The 17567-nt window shown below is 42.3% G+C and overlaps 1 protein-coding gene across 1 annotated transcript in view; it reads left to right on the top strand.

Moving 5' to 3' along the window:
- CUEDC1 (CUE domain containing 1) overlaps window positions 1–17567 on the top strand; it is a 1101926-nt gene that overhangs the window by 209312 nt on the left and 875047 nt on the right. Inside the window, exon 2 of the mRNA XM_078679741.1 lies at window positions 17432–17500. The gene's annotated coding sequence lies outside the window, so the exon portion shown is untranslated. The remainder of the gene's footprint in view (window positions 1–17431; window positions 17501–17567) is intronic.

The following is a 17567-nucleotide window of genomic DNA, read 5'->3' as shown; positions in this document are numbered from 1 at the left end:
GGCGGCCATCTTAAATGAGAGTGTCAAAATAAACAAACAATATTAAACATCCAGATCACAGTTGTATGCATCATGAAAAAATAAACATTATGGGCAGCAGAAAAAACATTATAGGCGGCAGAAAAAACATTATGCATTAGATCCCCACCACTATCGGTGGTTTACAAAAAGCAGCTAAATTCAGTCCTGTCGTTGAGCCCGAAGGGCTTCATAGCTTGGAGGCGGTATATCCAGGCGATTTCACGTTGGAGTAATGCTTTATTATTGTCCTTGCCCTCTTTTTTGTCTACGATTTCTAATACCAAGAATTTAAGTTGAGCAATACTATGTTTGTGTTCCAAAAAATGCATAGCGATGTTGGATTTATCGTTTTAAGTGCGAATGTTTATTTGTGTTTGTTCAATCATCAAGAGTCATCAAACCGGAAGATACCAGGATGGTATTAGTATCAAAATTCTCCACACAAAGTGCGGCCTACAAAAAGATCATTTTGAGACACTGGCGAATCTTAACATCTGAACCTGAGTTCAATGACATATTTAAAACTCCACCTATATTTGCCTACTCAAGGAATAAAAACCTCAAAGAAATCCTCTCTAAAGAACCCATTAGTTAAACAGAATCCAAAGGAACCCGCCCATGTTTAAATTGCAACAGTTGCAACAATGTGATGAAAGGTAACATCATCAGTCACCCCATGAAAGGGCACAGCATTAAGTTGAATTTCAATGCTACCTGTGACTCATCAAATCTAATCTATCTCCTCAAATGCCCATGTGGTAAAATCTACATTGGAAAAACTGAAATAGAAATAAAAATACGATTGAACGAACACAAATCAAACATTCGCACTAAAAACGATAAATCCAACATCGCTATGCATTTGGAACACAAACACAGTATTGCTCAACTTAAATTCTTGGTATTAGAAATCGTAGACAAAAAAGAGGGCAAGGACAATAATAAAGCATTACTCCAACGTGAAATCGCCTGGATATACCGCCTCCAAGCTATGAAGCCCTTCGGGCTCAACGACAGGACTGAATTTAGCTGCTTTTTGTAAACCATCGATAGGGGTGGGGATCTAATGCATAATGTTTTTTCTGCCGCCTATAATGTTTTTTCTGCTGCCCATAATGTTCATTTTTTCATGATACATACAACTGTGATCTGGATGTTTAATATTGTTTGTTTATTTTGACACTCTCATTTAAGATGGCCGACCGCTATCACTCCATTCTCTTTAGTCCATTTTTGCCTATCACTACACACTTGGGCACTGTAGAGCGAATCGGCGCACTGCACTCGCCCCTTCCGGGTTGGTGTTTAAATATCTCACCGCTAAGACAGCGGTTTATCCCCAGGGGAGGAATAGAAGCGACGCGCTTTGAGCCTGTCTCTGCTACCCGCTTACAACACTTCAGTAATCTAAACATAAGTCGGCATTTTGCCCGCAGTCACCCTTTCTTTTAGACTACGCAAGAGAGGCAGTCGGCACTAACTCTGGGTTTGTTTACCTTTGTTCTAGTTGGCGAATTTGTTCAAGCAGGTCCAAGTAAGCAAACTGACGGTTTATCGCAATGCATGCTTCACGGCAACATGACACTTGGCACTTTATTTTTATTGAACCGTGCACTTGACCACGTTTTCATACACCATGCGCTAACGGGCGAATGCATCCCTTTAGTTTGTATGTGATCGTAATGTACCTATTACCACTGTTGTACTTCTGAATCTTGAAATGATGGGCGATACTGATTATTTTGCGTTTCTAGAGCTCCTTGATAAAGGGCCAAGCTGCCCGAAATGCATCGGAGGGGTTAAATACTGTTTGAAGAAGTATCAAGTGACAATAAATATGAATTGTCTGACCAACACATGAAATATTGAATGGAATTATGTTTCAAACTCTAAAAAACAAATAAACCAAAGCAACAATCAAATGAAATTCGTATGGAGTCTTCTATGAAGAACTACAGGTGTGCCCACAGCAGGGATGCACTCATAATTGATGTGTGCACAACTCTATTGTTTTTCTGACATACACCACTACCTAAACTGTGTCCACCCGACCCGATGAACCTCTTCAATTGGAAGTAGTACGGACTGATATTTCCCTGATAGCCTGAAAGAAAATACTGGCACAGATGGGGTAGCAATCAAATATTATGCCAACTTCACTGCCCACCTTAATTAACATCTACTAGAGATATTCAACAAAGCTAGGACAGCAGGTTACCTCTCTGACTTGTTGCGGGAAGCTCTGATCATGGTCTTGCCGAAGCCAAGCCAGGACCCATTGGACGTCTGCTCCTATCGACCGCTATCGCTCCTGAATCTAGACTATAAAATTCCTGGCACGGTACTAGCAAAAATATTGCTCCTTATCATTAACACTCTTTAAAGGAGGATCAATCACGGTTCATACCCGGATGCAGCACTTTTCTCAACATCTGACAGTTGCTACACTTAATCCAGGGCACACCCCCCCCCCTCCCCAACATCCCCCATGCCCTGTGGCTAACAGCTGCGTTTCGGGGTCCCTGGACATAAAAACAAAAAGTTTGACAACCTGTGCTGGGACTTTCTAATGCTGACACATGAATACATAGTGTTCAAACGAGGATATCTAGGGTGGACCTGCACTCTGTACACGAGCCAGACAGCGCGAATCAGAACAGGTCAGGCTATAACAGACAGCTTCACAATCCAGGGGGGCATTAGGCAAGGGTGTCCCCTATCAGCACTGATATTTGATATGGGAATGTAGCCATTGGGCTGCCACCTACAGCAACATGCCCTCAAATGGGGGATACCGGAATTGGGTGTGAACCACATCATCTTGCTACACGCGGACAACGCTCTGGTTTTCTTGCAGGAGGCAGAAGCTTCCCCTACCAGAGCTGATGGGTGAGTTCGGAGACATCCCTGGACTCAAAGTCAATTGCTTGTTCCCTCTGGCCCGACAACTGAACTTAATAGGATAATCCAAAGTAGACTCCGTCTTCAATGGTGCTATGCCACCTTCAAATACTTAGTTGTCTAGATATACTACTCAGAAAAGAACATCAAGGAGGGTAACATGGACAAGGCGATGAAATCCATCTACCAGTCACTGCCCTTTTGTCAATTGAAGAACATTGAAACCTGAAACAGGGGTCCCACTGATACTTGGTCCTTTTAAACCAAGAAAGAAGAAATTGGCACAGAAGCTGAAATATAAAAGTACATCTTTATTAACCTCAAATGAGTGAGACTACGTCACACAGAAGCCTTAGCAACTGAATGAGGCAGTCTAAGGAGTACAGAAAACTGGGGCTTTATATATGCTTAGGGTTACATAGTAAGCATCAAACTAAAAGGCAGTCCTGGCTCATGTAAGCATGCAAAATGACTAAGATGGGCATACAAGATCTGCTTGCTCAACAAAGTGGGAGGAGAGTTACTTCTCCATGCAGCAGCAAAAATAGCCTGACAGTTATACTAGAGAAGCAGGTGCATTTCACTAGCTCGGCCCTTCTGGGCATGTGCGAAGGTGGAAGATGCTAAATATAATTCGTCTTTAGGCAGACTTCAAGAGCAGTTAACACTGAGGGAGGACAGAGCACATGGCAAGCACATGGCAAACAAAATGGCTTCCAGAAATACAAAATGGCTTTCAGCTCATGCTAACAAATCCGTCCAATATTTAACAGATGGTCCTTTTAGTATGAGCTAAAGACATTCCTATGATCCAGTAGGAACATAGAAAATATTGGCACATTCATTTTTATATTTTTATCAATTTCCTAGTTCATTGCTAGGTGGGCATTTTCCATTCTAAACATTTCATTAAGCGGGTATATGTAAGCTATAAGCAGGAATACAAAGAGAACGGAGCATTGGGTCATAATTAACCTACAGGAGATAGCAGGAGAGAGTAATGACCACTATTACAAACAGAATTATAATTGTTCTAGTCCTAAGCTAAAGCAAATCCTAAAATCATCTAGTAAACATTTTTAGGGCTCCTATGTATTTCAGTGACTATTCGTTTTCAATTTCAGAATAGCTAACAGGACATCTCTAATAAAAACATCTTCACTAGACTGTTCCATTTTCCTTTTATGAGGGCTAGAATGTCAATTTAATACATTCAAGGAAAGGGCAAAGTCACATTTTTCAATTGCTCAGAAAAATGTTTTTGTGCTAATAAGTATAACTAATGCAAATATTAAAGCGATTAAACATCTTATTACAAAAACAATCCTGGCTCCAAGGGACCAGGAGTACCACACTGGGCCATAGGAATTAGAACAAAGAGCTGCAAAAGGCTGCTCCTCCTCAAAAATGGGACGACTAAAGGGGTACATTATTGACAAGAAAAAGAATAAAAAAGTCCATGAGGAAATTGAAGCTGCTGTACAACCAAGCCAGAGGGGAGTCTTCTCCCTGTGTCCGTTTGAGCCTCACAGGCAGGCTCTTCTTGTTTCCACGGTGGAGCTGCACAACTCACAATTCAAAAATCCCAGTCCAGTTTCAAGGAAAAAGTCTCTTCTTTCAGGAAAGGGCAGTCACCCACCAGGCAAATGCTCCTAGCGATCCTGTCCAGTGTCTTAGGCAGTGCACCAGTTTTCTTCACTTCAATCTAACAGGCACCAGAGACACAGCACCTGTACCCTAATCTCAAGTTCTTCCCTAACTTCTGTATTGCTCTGCTGGCGCACTGCTCATTCGTTGGGGCCACATATTACATCCAGTGTACCCAGGTATCTCTTAACCAACAAACAAAGGAGCAAACTTGTATTCACTTTGGGACCAGAATTCAAAGGCTTGATGCTAGGATCTCTGAAGCAACCCTTGTTTCAAAAGGGGTCACCTCAAGCAAAGCCTCCTCGCCGTTCTGGTCGGTCTGTGACTCTCAGCTGGGCATCAACCACAATTTCTCCTTTCTGATTTGTGACTCCGTCTTTTGCCCAAGACAGTGGCAGGGGTATACACTTAACCTCCCAGTGCTTCCGCCTTCACTGAGGTCCTAGTTGCCAGCAATGCCTGTGCTGGTTATTTTCACTTTGGCTTCTACCTGTACTGGTGCTGACGCTGACTTCCCAGGCTGAATCTGATGTCCGGGCCCCTCTGGTAGGGGTTTGTACAACAGCAAATATCTATTGGTGGACAGAACAAAAGGTCTTTAGACAAGGCACAGAAGCAGTCTATCAAGAGAGAGGATAGTCTCAAAATTTCCTAGTCTTGGGACGCCCCATATATTAATTTACTAAACTCAGAGATAAACAACACAGACATACTCTAAATCCTTACATTGGTGTATTCCTGTGTACTAATCTGAAAACCTTCAAAAAAGGAAATGTTCTACACTTTTGCTCATAAACTTTACATTACTTGTACAGGACTGAAAACACTTCTAAAATGATTCTTCTTATTTATTTAAGTGTCTTATAGAGCGCGAATTTGACCCGTGAGGGTATTAGAGCGCTTTACAAGGTATACAAGGCCTACAAACCAACATAAAATGCAGAGCAATACTAAAACATCTTACCCTTACTCCTACATGTAAATGATTACAATCATAGTCAGCTTCAGTGCTCAGAAGTGAGATAGGTGTGACAGATTTGTGGGCTATACCTACATTGTACGCTTAGGACCATGCTCTCATGTTATAGGAGCAACAGGAAAATCTAAAACTGCTAATTTCACAGGGGCTCTTATCTATAAAACAACATTTTCTTTAAAACATTTTTGCTAAGGATCACATGGGCATCTTCCCTGCGTTCTACTTTTCATGATCCAAACTATACAACATCAGCTCTAATAAGGACTGTCAGTTTATTTACACAGACTAGCTAAACAAGCATTTACAATGCAATGGTCTCGGCATTATTAAAGGTAGAGCTATTGGCATTGTGCATGACTTTTTTTTTTTTACATCTTAAATAATGGCATTGTCATTTACATTGGCAATAGCTTAATCGCTCGCAAATGCATGACCTATTGCATTTACACCCACACAGAGCCACACACGAAAAGCCACCCACACACACATACAGGGCCACCCACACAGAGCCCCAGCAACACACAAAGCCCCCCCCACACACACACAGAGCCCCCCACACACACAGAGCCCCCCCACACACACACAGAGCCCCCCCCACACACACAGAGCCCCCCCCACACACACACACACACAGCCCCCCCCCCCACACACACACAGAGCCCCCCCCAAACACACACACACAGCCAGGGGGCAGGGGAGCAAACACAGCCAGTAACTCTTAAATGAGACGTTTGGCGCCTTTCAGACCACCATATTCCCACCACTAACTGCCTTTGAACCCAACATGCTGATGTAGGCAGCACAAACTGAGGTGAAAGGGGTGACTAAAAGTGGGTTGTGGCCTCCTGCCTCACAGCAGGCCAAGCCTCATTTGATGTTAAATACAGGATAGTCGCCTCTTAATGCATTTGACGGTTTCAAAGCGGAAAACTAATGGTAGCTTTTGCATTATTTATACTATGCAGAACTTTTTCAAAGAGACATTTTTAATTTTTAACTTCAGCCCACAGAGGTCCTCAGAAAGGGCTCTATATTCAGTGTTGTAGAAAGGTATTACAATGTTTTTAATTTCATTCAGAAGAAAAGAGATCAATATGGAGGCGATCATTGGATCCATAGAAGTCTCACCAACATTTTTTCTTCATCATTACAGTAGCGGTCGGTGGCGGGAGCAGCTGCCGGGCGGTGATGTGGGGAGGGGCATTGTGGGGGGTAGTAATCTATGGATTACGGAGGATTACAGGTAAGTAAACATATAAATAAATAAAAATAATTTTATTGGATGCACTACATCCCCAAATGTAATGCAGTGCACACAACGAAAATCGTTTTATTTATTTATATGTTTACTTACCTGTAATCCTCCATAATTCATAGATTACTACACCCCACAATGCCCCTCCCCCTCCCCACATCACCGCCCGGCAGCTACTCCCACTACCGACCGCTACTGCATCATTGAACTTACACTTACACTCTGAGAGTAGACCATTGTATGTTTCCAAAGCCATCATGATCACTACTTTTTAATAACAATGACCTCCTAAATCTTCCTCGCCACATGACTGAGAGCTTCAGCTACCCAACAGAACAGCACAAAAAAAACACTTGGAGTAATGAAGATTAGCAGTAAGTAACCTGGTCATGAGTAACAACAGGCACATGCGGTCAGCAACTAAATGCAGCAAGCATGAAGGTATGCTTCTCTTTGAAAGATCTGCATTCAGGTTGGTAAATCACAGTTTTTCGAGATCAAGGCATTCTGCAACCATGACCACAAATACATACCCATTTAGTGGTTGATCTGTACAGAGAGAAACCAGAAACCCGGACATTAATTCCGGCTTCCCAGCTTAACCAAACTGTATGATTTTATGCAAATATTTTGTTTCACCTGTCCCTTTTTCTCAGCACTTCTCAATGAACCTATAATGTGATGTATTATTATTGTCAAAGTAGCCGAATGTCAAAGAAAAACACGTATTTTTAATTTTAAAGCTACATCAAATAGTTTTACTTGTTGCATTATTTACATGGCAAACATTCACAGGGCTCGGCTCGTGAAAGAGCTCTTAGAGGCGAGCCAGTCCCTTGGCTCGGCTCTCCCTGTTAATTTGTTGGCTCGCCATCCTCTAACACATGAACTGCTATTTCGTCAACGCAAAAGAGAAACCCCAAGTTGCTCAAGCCCAGGTGCGAGTATCCCTTTCAGACCTAGAACGTGTTGTTTTTACGCTTGCAATTAAACTAAAACGTCATACAAGAGAACCGAAAGGATAAAATCCAGACTCGCAAAATCCAGCCGCACATTTGGTGAAGAACAACAGTCCTAGGTCCCCATGGTCGCTTTTTTGGAGTCAAAACAAAGACATGTTGGGTTAATTCTGGCTGCTGCGGTCTCTGAAAATCATCCCCCACTTCGCCGAGCCAATATTGAACCAGTTGCAACTGCTGCGCAGGTGCTTGCTGCTCGGTAATTGAAATAAGACAGGTAAACCGACAACCCTTCGTCCCAATGAGGCTTATAACGCTAATAAGAACTTCCCTACCTCTGTTAACAGGTACAGTAACCGAGTCGCAACTCCCCCGGCGAACAACCTCAGTGGACACTCCAGCATTGACAGCCGTTTCCTCGACAACGGTGTCTACCACCTGACGTAAATAGAGGAGGGAGAGCCCGTTGCACGCTTGAACGAACCGCGCTGCCAAAAACAGAAACATCATTATAAAGGGAAAATACGTTATTAAATGTAAAACACTTCAACAGTTTTTCGGTTTGCCCATTACATTGTATTTCGGGTATTTTCTCCGTTTCTGAAACTGAATGGTGCGATCCTATGTCCTAACCCTAAACAGGGTAAAGAATTTCAGTGTTCGTCCCATACACCCGAGCAGGGCCTGTGCAGTCACGTGCGAGCTGGCCACCGCACACAGCAGCAATTACACGTGCACCAGAGGTGGTGAAGCAGCTCAAATACATTTACAATGTCGCACGAGAGCGGGGGACGAAGGAGAGCTGCGGGCGGAGGGAGGGGGTTAATGAGTATGCTTAGCAGGGCTGACCCGGCCTTTCCTTCTTCTCTGGAATAGAAACTGGGAACAGAAGAGGAAGTGCTGGGAAGACGGGCAACGAAATAAAAGGGAAAGAGCAGGGGGCAAACTAGGAGAAACGAGCGGCGAAAACATACCTGACGGCAAGGGCTGCAGAAGAGAAAGAGATCGACCCGCGGTTAAAACGTTCCAAGTTCGGCAATGGCTTTTCTTTTCTCCTGGTCACACGGCCCCCATTCCCAGGCGACCACGGCCCCGGCACACACAAACACACGCACAGCCTACACGCAGACTTAATTCTGCAGCTCCTGGCACAAAATGACTACCCAATCTGCGTTTGTCAGTAAATTCACTGAGTAAAACCTACCCGGATCCTTAGTTTGGAGAGAGGACAGTCGCAGATACACTCTCGTTGAGGGAAGCTGTGGTGCGCAAACGATGGCGTCTCGCACACAGAGGTAGGGCGGGGCTTTTGCGACGGAAGTGTTTGTCGGGTTGTGTATCTTTCCGGTAAACGCGGAGGAGCTGAGGGTGCGTCAGAGGCAGATTGTGGCGAATCACAGTGATTTAAAAAAAACGACACCCATGAGACACTGAAGGCGCTGCATGGTAGCCCGGAGATGAGGGGGAGCTGAGCCAGGAGTGGAGGAGGAAGCGAGAGCAGCCTACCTCAACCTTACCAGCAGGAAAATGGCGGACACAAGCTTCCGGAATTTTTCGGATTCGGGGGCGTGTTTTGCTGTCCTGAGTGACGGACGACGTCACGAGCTAAAGAACAGCAAAAATGACGCCCCAGAATCCGAAAAAGACGGGGCTTGTTTGGAGTGACTCACTTCTCTTCCAATGGCTGGCCTCTGTTTAGGAAGCCAGCCAATGGAAGCGAACGGAGCTGAGAGGCGGGTTTAAACTGCCCTACTCCACAACATAAGATCTCTGGACTTCCGGTTCTGCCTTCGGCAGACCGGATGGTCCCTCGACCCAAAAACTAGCAATACCCTTGCAAAACTACAATAATGGTGTTATCATCTAAGACTTGTAGAACAAAACTACCCACATCTAATTCCCCTTAAAGATCAAAATAAGGGAACAACAATCTAGATTACTGATCCTGTCATAATTTCATCAAACAGGAAGGGCAGTAACAAAACCTATATATTTATTCATTTTATTAATGCTAACAATGTTTAAAACAGTATTACTGAATAGCCAATTAAATGTCTCATTGCTATTTCACAGACAGTTTAGACAGGCTAAAACAAATTTGAGAAAAGGAGAGAGCAACATACATATTACCTAGTCTTAATTTGTAGAGGAGCTAGCCTCCTTCCCCCATTTTGACAGTAGGAAACCTGAAACAGGTTTCACTTCTGTCAACACTATCAACCCCTATTTCTAGTAACTAGGCATAAATAAAGTTATAGGAGGTACATAGCACTTTTGAGAGAGCTAGAAAAAACACATGAATACTCAAACCCCAATCCTTTTCGCAAATGTACAAATTTCATTGCCTCCGCTTTTAAGCATTAGTGCTGTATAAATATGGCAACGCGTATCTGTTAAGCAAAGTTCACATATACCATTATATCATTGTCTATCCCATGAGTGCATAAAGTGCTTGTTTTTTGCCAAAAAAAGGTAAAACTTCTCCTTTTCCCCTGTCTTCTTTCAAAAAATGGCAACGCAGACCTTGCTCTGGGAGCCCTGCTATGCTTCTAAATTTAGAGCTGACATTTAACTCTTCCCAGCTGTCTTATTCTGTATTCAAGGGTGTCCATGCGGCTGTCCCTATTCGCCTAGAGACCGAAAGCTGGAAAGCACTTATCCCCCTGTTTGTAGTTAAAAGAATAACTTCTGCTGGTTTTATTCATATGTTCAATTATAAGCAGGGTGCAGTATAGTTTCCAGCAATATAAAGGTCAGCTATTTGTTTTATACCTAAATGTATGCATTTACTGAAGCCTAAGGCACTTTAAAAGCTGTTTAAATAGTGCTTTTTACCCAATTTCGACTTTGATATTTAGGGCAATTAAAAATGTATATCCTATAATTTCTTTGCATAATATTCATTATCAGAATGTTCATTACATATCCCAGGAGTTATAAATTGAAAGTAATCATATATACCTTCATAAAAATGTGTTTTTTACGCCTGCGCAGAGTGAAGTTCCATATGCAAATATCCTCATTATGCGGTACAACACAACTTAAATTTAATTTTAATGCTAGGAGGTCACAGTATGAGTATTAAGCTTTATAAATATTAAAAAACGAATTTAAAAGCACTTATTTGTTAAATAATTTTCCATAATTCATTAAAAAAAAAATTAAACCAATCATTTTTGATAATTCCACATAGGAAAAGCAAGCTGCATCCCTTGCCTATCATATTTAGACGCATGCATTCATAAATATAAGCACAGAAGCCTAACTTGAAACATGAAACATTTTTGCGCCACTTTTTTAAAAAGGACAATTATTTAACATCAGAACCAAGAATGTGCTTATAAAAACGGCTTTAAGAAAGGAAATCCTCACTTGAAATGTTTTCCTGTTATACAAAATAATGAACCTGATTTTTGTAACTTTTTTAAAACGGCAGTCTGAAATGCAGGATTGTACCCGTGTTTAACTGACAAAATCCTGGCTGAGTGAACATTCCTGTCTCTCCGTGGCCTACAATCAAAACAACAGCTGATGCTAAGGGGCAGTAAAAACGCAACCGTCGTGAAGCTTTTCTTAGTGTTGAAATGTAAGCTTGGGGACAGTGTATTTAAAATTGAGACATTTCTAGTTCCAAAATGTGTATGCAGTTCAGCAACATCCAATGTATTTAGATGATGTGTTTGCCTGTTAATATCTAATACCATGTATCTAAGGAAAATGCTGTAAGTTTATTTATTGCAAAACACACAATTTCATTTTTGAGGCCTTTTTTATTCCTATTGAATGTGAATTCTAATTTTATCTTTTAAGCATTGGCCGTTTGTGCATGTGCATAGTTGCTTACTCTATCATTTAAATAGTAACATAATTTATTTAGCATATCATATGGTTCATTTCTGGATTTTTATTAAATTTGTATTTAACATTAATTAAATGACATTTTGCATAACAGATTGAAGACAACAAGAAAAACCACGAACACACACATTGAGCTCATTCCAGACGTCTACAGAAAGGGTCAAACACTCAGGACACAAAATATAGCGCGCCTAATAGCCATTATTTCATAAATAGCGCAATAGCTATTTACTTACAGAAGTAATGTGAAACCACGAACCACATAGACATTTAAACACACATTTAACCCACAGATCAACACTTAAGACGGAAACAAAAGACAGCCCACAGACTGTACTTAAACCAAACCATTTGTAAATACTAGTTGTAAATCATATTTACAAGAAGAGCTTCTCAATAGTATTCCAAAAGACTGCAAAAAAAAAAAAAACAGCCCAACAGACTGTTTTACTTCCAAGGAGCCAAAATACTCTCAATTCACTAGCTTTGGCTGGCAGAACACCAAAGAATCGCTCTGCATATCTCCATTCATACAATTGCGCAGAAAAAGGATCCATATTTTAATTCCCTGGGGATATAGAATCACCAAGGAAGAAATATGTTTTTATACCTAAACCTATCTAGCTATTCCCTCAAGGGAGCTGGCTAATTTAATTCACATCTCACTATGGTACCTCCAAAAAGCAACACATTCTTCGATGTGTGCTCGAAACAGGCATGCCAAAAATATTGCAAAATATGCAAATATTATATAATCAAAGTAGCGCTTAAGATACTCTTCTTACGTTGCGCCGTTCAAACAAAGTCAAACAGAGAAAATTCTCCTCATTACCTGCCTACATAAATTGCAATTTACATATCTATCCCATACAAATCCAAAGTTGGCCAACACAAACCTAAGCCACAGTAAGTCTTACTAAACTACCTTACCAATCTAAGGCATCAAAACCAACAGCAAGAGCCGCAGAACGACTCTTACCAAACAAATGGTTGTCTAAATTCTAACTGACAAGTTCTGAATGACCTAACGGTCTTTTATTTTTTAAAATACTCGCGCCAAAAAGGTTCTCAGTCAGGGCTGACAACATGTGGAGGATCAAAATCAGGGAGACCAGAAATATACTGGGCTGCAGAGACAGAGAATCCCCAGAATCTCCGTGCACAGAGTACCTCTTTAGTAGAATCTTGATTTGTCCTCCACAGTAGATTTCTGTCTCCTGACAAGATCACTCCCTCAGATAGCCACTTCTCTGATGAGGTCCACGTTGGAGCGCCATTTGAAGAACATTGAAACCTGAAACAGGGGTCCCACTGATACTTGATACTTTTAAACCAGGAAAGAAGAAATTGGCACAGAAGCTGAAATATAAAAGTATCTTTATTAACATCAAATGAGTGAGGCTACGTCACACAGAAGCCTTAGCAACTGAATGAGGCAGTCTAAGGAGTACAGAAAACTGGGGCTTTATATATGCTTAGGGTTACATAGTAAGCATAAAACCAAGGGGTGGTCCTGGCTCATGTAAGCATGCAAAACGTCTAAGATGGGCATACAAGATCTGCTTGCTCAACAAAGTGGGAGGAGAGTTACTTCTCCATGCAGCAGCACAAATAGCCTGACAGTTATACTAGAGAAGCAGGTGCATTCAACTAGCTAGGCCCTTCTGGGCATGTGCGAAGGTGGAAGATGCTAAATATAATTTGTCTCTAGGCAGACTTCAAGAGCAGTTAACACTGAGGGAGGACAGAGCACATGGCGAGCACATGGCAAACAAAATGGCTGCCAGAATACAAAATGGCTTTCAGCTCATGCTAATAAATCCGTCCAATATTTAACACAATTGCTGCCACTCTCTCTACTGGGCTTGGTGGTGACCTCCAAGTTGCTGGTGCTACCTGTATCTTTACTATCGTCTGTTACAATTTTGAAGTATTCACAGACTGCCCTTTCTTTTGCCTTATATGTATGCATATGTTTTTACATACGTGATAGCTGGACACAGGCTGTGTCCCGCTTGGTAATTGCTTTACAACTTGGATATATATATAACTATTTATACTATTAAAATCTGTCCGGCTGGACAGCAAAATATAGATTTCAATTTTGGTCTATATTCATTCGAATTGCCTTATTCTTGTTAATGTTTGGGACCACTGTCTTTTGAAACATTACTTCTTCGCAGCACTCTGATCATGCTGCCCAGGTGCTTTTTCCGTCAACTCCATGGCCTCTTGTTGGAAGTAATATGTGCCGAAGATCAACAGTGGGTGATTCACACCAATCTACAGTGCACCCTACTCGAAGTTGAACTGGTGGACCTAACTTTGAGCTGCACTACGGAGCATTGTAGCTGTAGTGACTGATGACTTGGCTACAGGCACCAGCGTGCCTTAAAAGCACAATAATATGCTGCAAACTAGGAAAAACAGGTATTTAGAAAGGCTGGCAGACCCATATCGGCTCTCTCTGCAGGAAATGTGCCAGATGACAGTGGTGCGACTGTGCCAGCGCAGATTTGTGCATGGAAAGGGACCCCACATTCCCTACTCTCCTTCTATATAGTTATGGTGTCTGCCAACACTCCACAGGGAGGAGCAGAGATTTGCCATGGATACATGGAAGGAGGCGGGGCCGACCAACTAGGAGACCTATACCAAGATGACACACTTATGTAATTTCAGGACATTATGGAAACCTATGGGATAGGAGCCGGTGACTTTCTGACATTCCATCCATACAATGTGTGCTGCGCATCTCATGGAACACTGGAGATGCAGAACCAGTTCCAACCCCCACACTTGAAGGATGCGACCCGATTAGGGACACCTGGGTCACTTGTGACCACATCTCAGCCTTCCATACAAATGATGAAGAGTCGGTCAGACAGTAGAGAATACAAACCAAGTATATTTTATGCAGGTACAATTGAAAGGAGTCCAGTCTGACCAGCCTCCTAGGATTGCCGCAGAAAAACGACTTCAGCAAACATAGAGATACATTTTGTAAGTTTCTGAACCAAGAATGTCCCACCCATAATGGAAATCTACTAGCAGGTGCAGATAAAACAAAGAAGCACAGAAAGATGAGTTTAAACTCTGAGACCGGGCACACGTTATCTTTATGCCAAGGTCAATCTGTTTGTGTCTACCTCTAGGCTAGTGGGAAAAAGCCTCTATCTATGGGAAAGGAATGCGTTAACAAGAACAGTGTATTCATTAGAAGAGCAGGGCCTAACCTTGAGTCCATGGGGTTTTCCACAGCCTGCTTCTTGAGAAGGGAATACACAGCTAGCGACATGATTCAAAATGGCGGCTCGACATAAAATGGTACCGCACATGCTAACTTAACATAAGAACCAAACACAAGCAGGGTAGCAAAACATTTTCATTTCATCAGTCCCTCCTTTTAGCAATCGCTAATTATTTTCAAATTGGGAATGGAAAAGATATAATATGCAGAGAAACAAAGGACACCACTACTCAGAACTATCCATATACTCAGTATAGGGAATAGATGTTGCAAGGGATGATGTAGAACCAAAAATGCCCTCGTCTATCTGCATCATGTTGGCAATGTCTTTTTGCAACATGATGGCAGCACTAGTGTCAAGAGCTGGCTTTTTCTGTTTAGGGCTGAGATCATTTATACAACAAGTACAGCAGGATGGGAGACAATGTATGCAAAGACAACATGTGAAGAAAATACCCGCAATCACAGCTAAAAAGATAAGGATCTTCCAGCCCCAGGACATGAACATACTCCAGAACCATCCAGAGAGAGGCGAAGTACCATTTTCTTGGTGCATGTCTATGCAATTCCTGTATGGCAGCATACACATTGGGGGCGTGTTCAGGTATGTACACACAACAGCTACTGCCAATGACGTGACACTCCCCACCCCCTATCTGCAGGTATAACATCTAACACCATACGGTTCTGCACGGTAACTAACCGTGTAGCCTGAAGCCTAGCAGTGATGTTTGTCAATATACCAGCTCTTGTATTAATAACCCCTTCAACAACCCTTGTTAACCGACGAATGTTAAGGCTATTGGACATGGGGCCTCCAAAAGGTACAAAACCCTTCATGGCATCCTCAAACTGTTGTAAGGTTGTATCTGTTTGATCTATATCTTTCGTGTCAATAACTCTTCTGACTCAGGGCTAGTATACACTCCTACACTGCAGCTGATGATCTTTATGGTAATTGAAAGGAGCTATATACACGGAGGAAGGAGAAAAGAGAGATAACACCTGCTCGACCACCCCCTCGGAGTCAGACATAGGCTTAGGATCCACAGACAAAATAGACATTAGGGGGTGGTATTAAGGGTGGACTATCGGTCATTCTCAATCTGAATGTGGAATTGCATCTGCTCTCCCCATCTTTATCCTCCCGGTCCCTTGGACACAGAAACTATCTGTTGTGTTCACCACTGACACTGGTATTGGCTGGTCCTTGGTAACATTACAAACCTGGAAAGATTAGAAATACTCAAACATGTTAAACACTTGGAAATCAGCCATTTTCATTCAAAACCAGGTATCGTTCCTCTTTTGTATGCGTTCATATAGGACTTTAAAAACTATTTACCAAACGTCTCTTGTCCTGTCGGTCCATCGGAGGGAACCCTGTGATGGAAATGTACATTCTGTACCACAGTGTGAGAATCAGCAGGTGTCCTATCCAGATTAGAGAACTGGGGCTGGGGATGCACCATACTGAGCAATTCAAACCAACCCTCGCAACTACTGATGTATAACAGTGGCATGGACAACAAATGATCACTTTTATGAGTCACTGAGGGAAGCTATCCACAAATCCAGCAATTAGTTGTAGTAGACACCTCATGAGCCTGATGCAACATTTGTAAAAATACATTATCTGTATAAGACTTTTGGTGCTCTCCTTTGTGAGGGGCCAAAGTAACAAACGTGTTCAGGGGGAATGGGTGTTGTACCAACCAAGGAATGTACAGGATACTTCTCCTCTAGAAACCAAGATATTCCAAGTATAGCTACTAGGGCAATCCCAACTATTAATGCAAAAACTATTTTACTCTTTGTGGACCAATCCCGTTCTGGACGCAGTGGTGCAAATGGCTGTTCCTTCTCAGTAAAAGGCCGACCAAAAGGATACATTATAGAGCAGAAAGGGGCATGCAGTAAAAGGTAATAATGGAAGCAATTGTTCCCAGTGTCCATCTGAGCCTTACTGGTACAGGCTCCTATTGTTCATCAACGTTGGCTCTCTTGAGCACCGGCGGTGGAGCTGCTCAGGTCTAGCTCTAGAGGAATCCCATGTCGCACAGAATAATGTACCCCCCTCCAAGGAAGCACATTCGATCTATCCTGTCCATTGTCAGAACAATGGACCAACCTAGCCTTCCCCTAAACTAACACCGTTGGTACTATTGACAAAGTACACCCTGACTTGCACAGTCCATCCCTACTAATCTACTCCTTTCTTGCACTGTTCTTCAACCGAGGGACAAAATTGTACCTGGTGACTCCAGGCACAGAGGGGTCAACAAAGAGGGGTTATTTTATTGCTCAGATCTCAGGAGGAACTGCTGCATTTAGCACGTTGTCGTTCTCAGCATCCATTTGGGTCCATGTCGGAGGGATGGGTGGAAACAGAAGCAAGGAGGACGTATAGGGTTAATAGTGAAGCTTTATTAATCAAGAGATCATCCTTTGCATGCAGGTTGTGGAGTCCCAGAAATATTTTTACAAAATGCTTTATCTGTGCTTTAATAAGGAAAAAGGCGTTTCTTCACGTTTTCCTCTCCTCTGTTTCTTCACAGGTGCGCCGTTTAAGGAAGATGGGATTCCAGGAGGCTTACAGGGGCAGAACAACACAAACAAGAGAGGCGGTAAGTATTCTCCTACTGGTGTTCTTAACCTTTCACCACACCCGGATGAGGGCAAACAGGGACTAAT

Source organism: Lissotriton helveticus, chromosome 3_1 (genome assembly GCF_964261635.1).
Source record: "Lissotriton helveticus chromosome 3_1, aLisHel1.1, whole genome shotgun sequence".
Taxonomy (NCBI): Eukaryota; Metazoa; Chordata; class Amphibia; order Caudata; family Salamandridae; genus Lissotriton; species Lissotriton helveticus.
The sequence above is the reverse complement of the archived record's forward strand: the minus strand, read 5'-3'. Positions and strand labels throughout refer to the sequence as shown.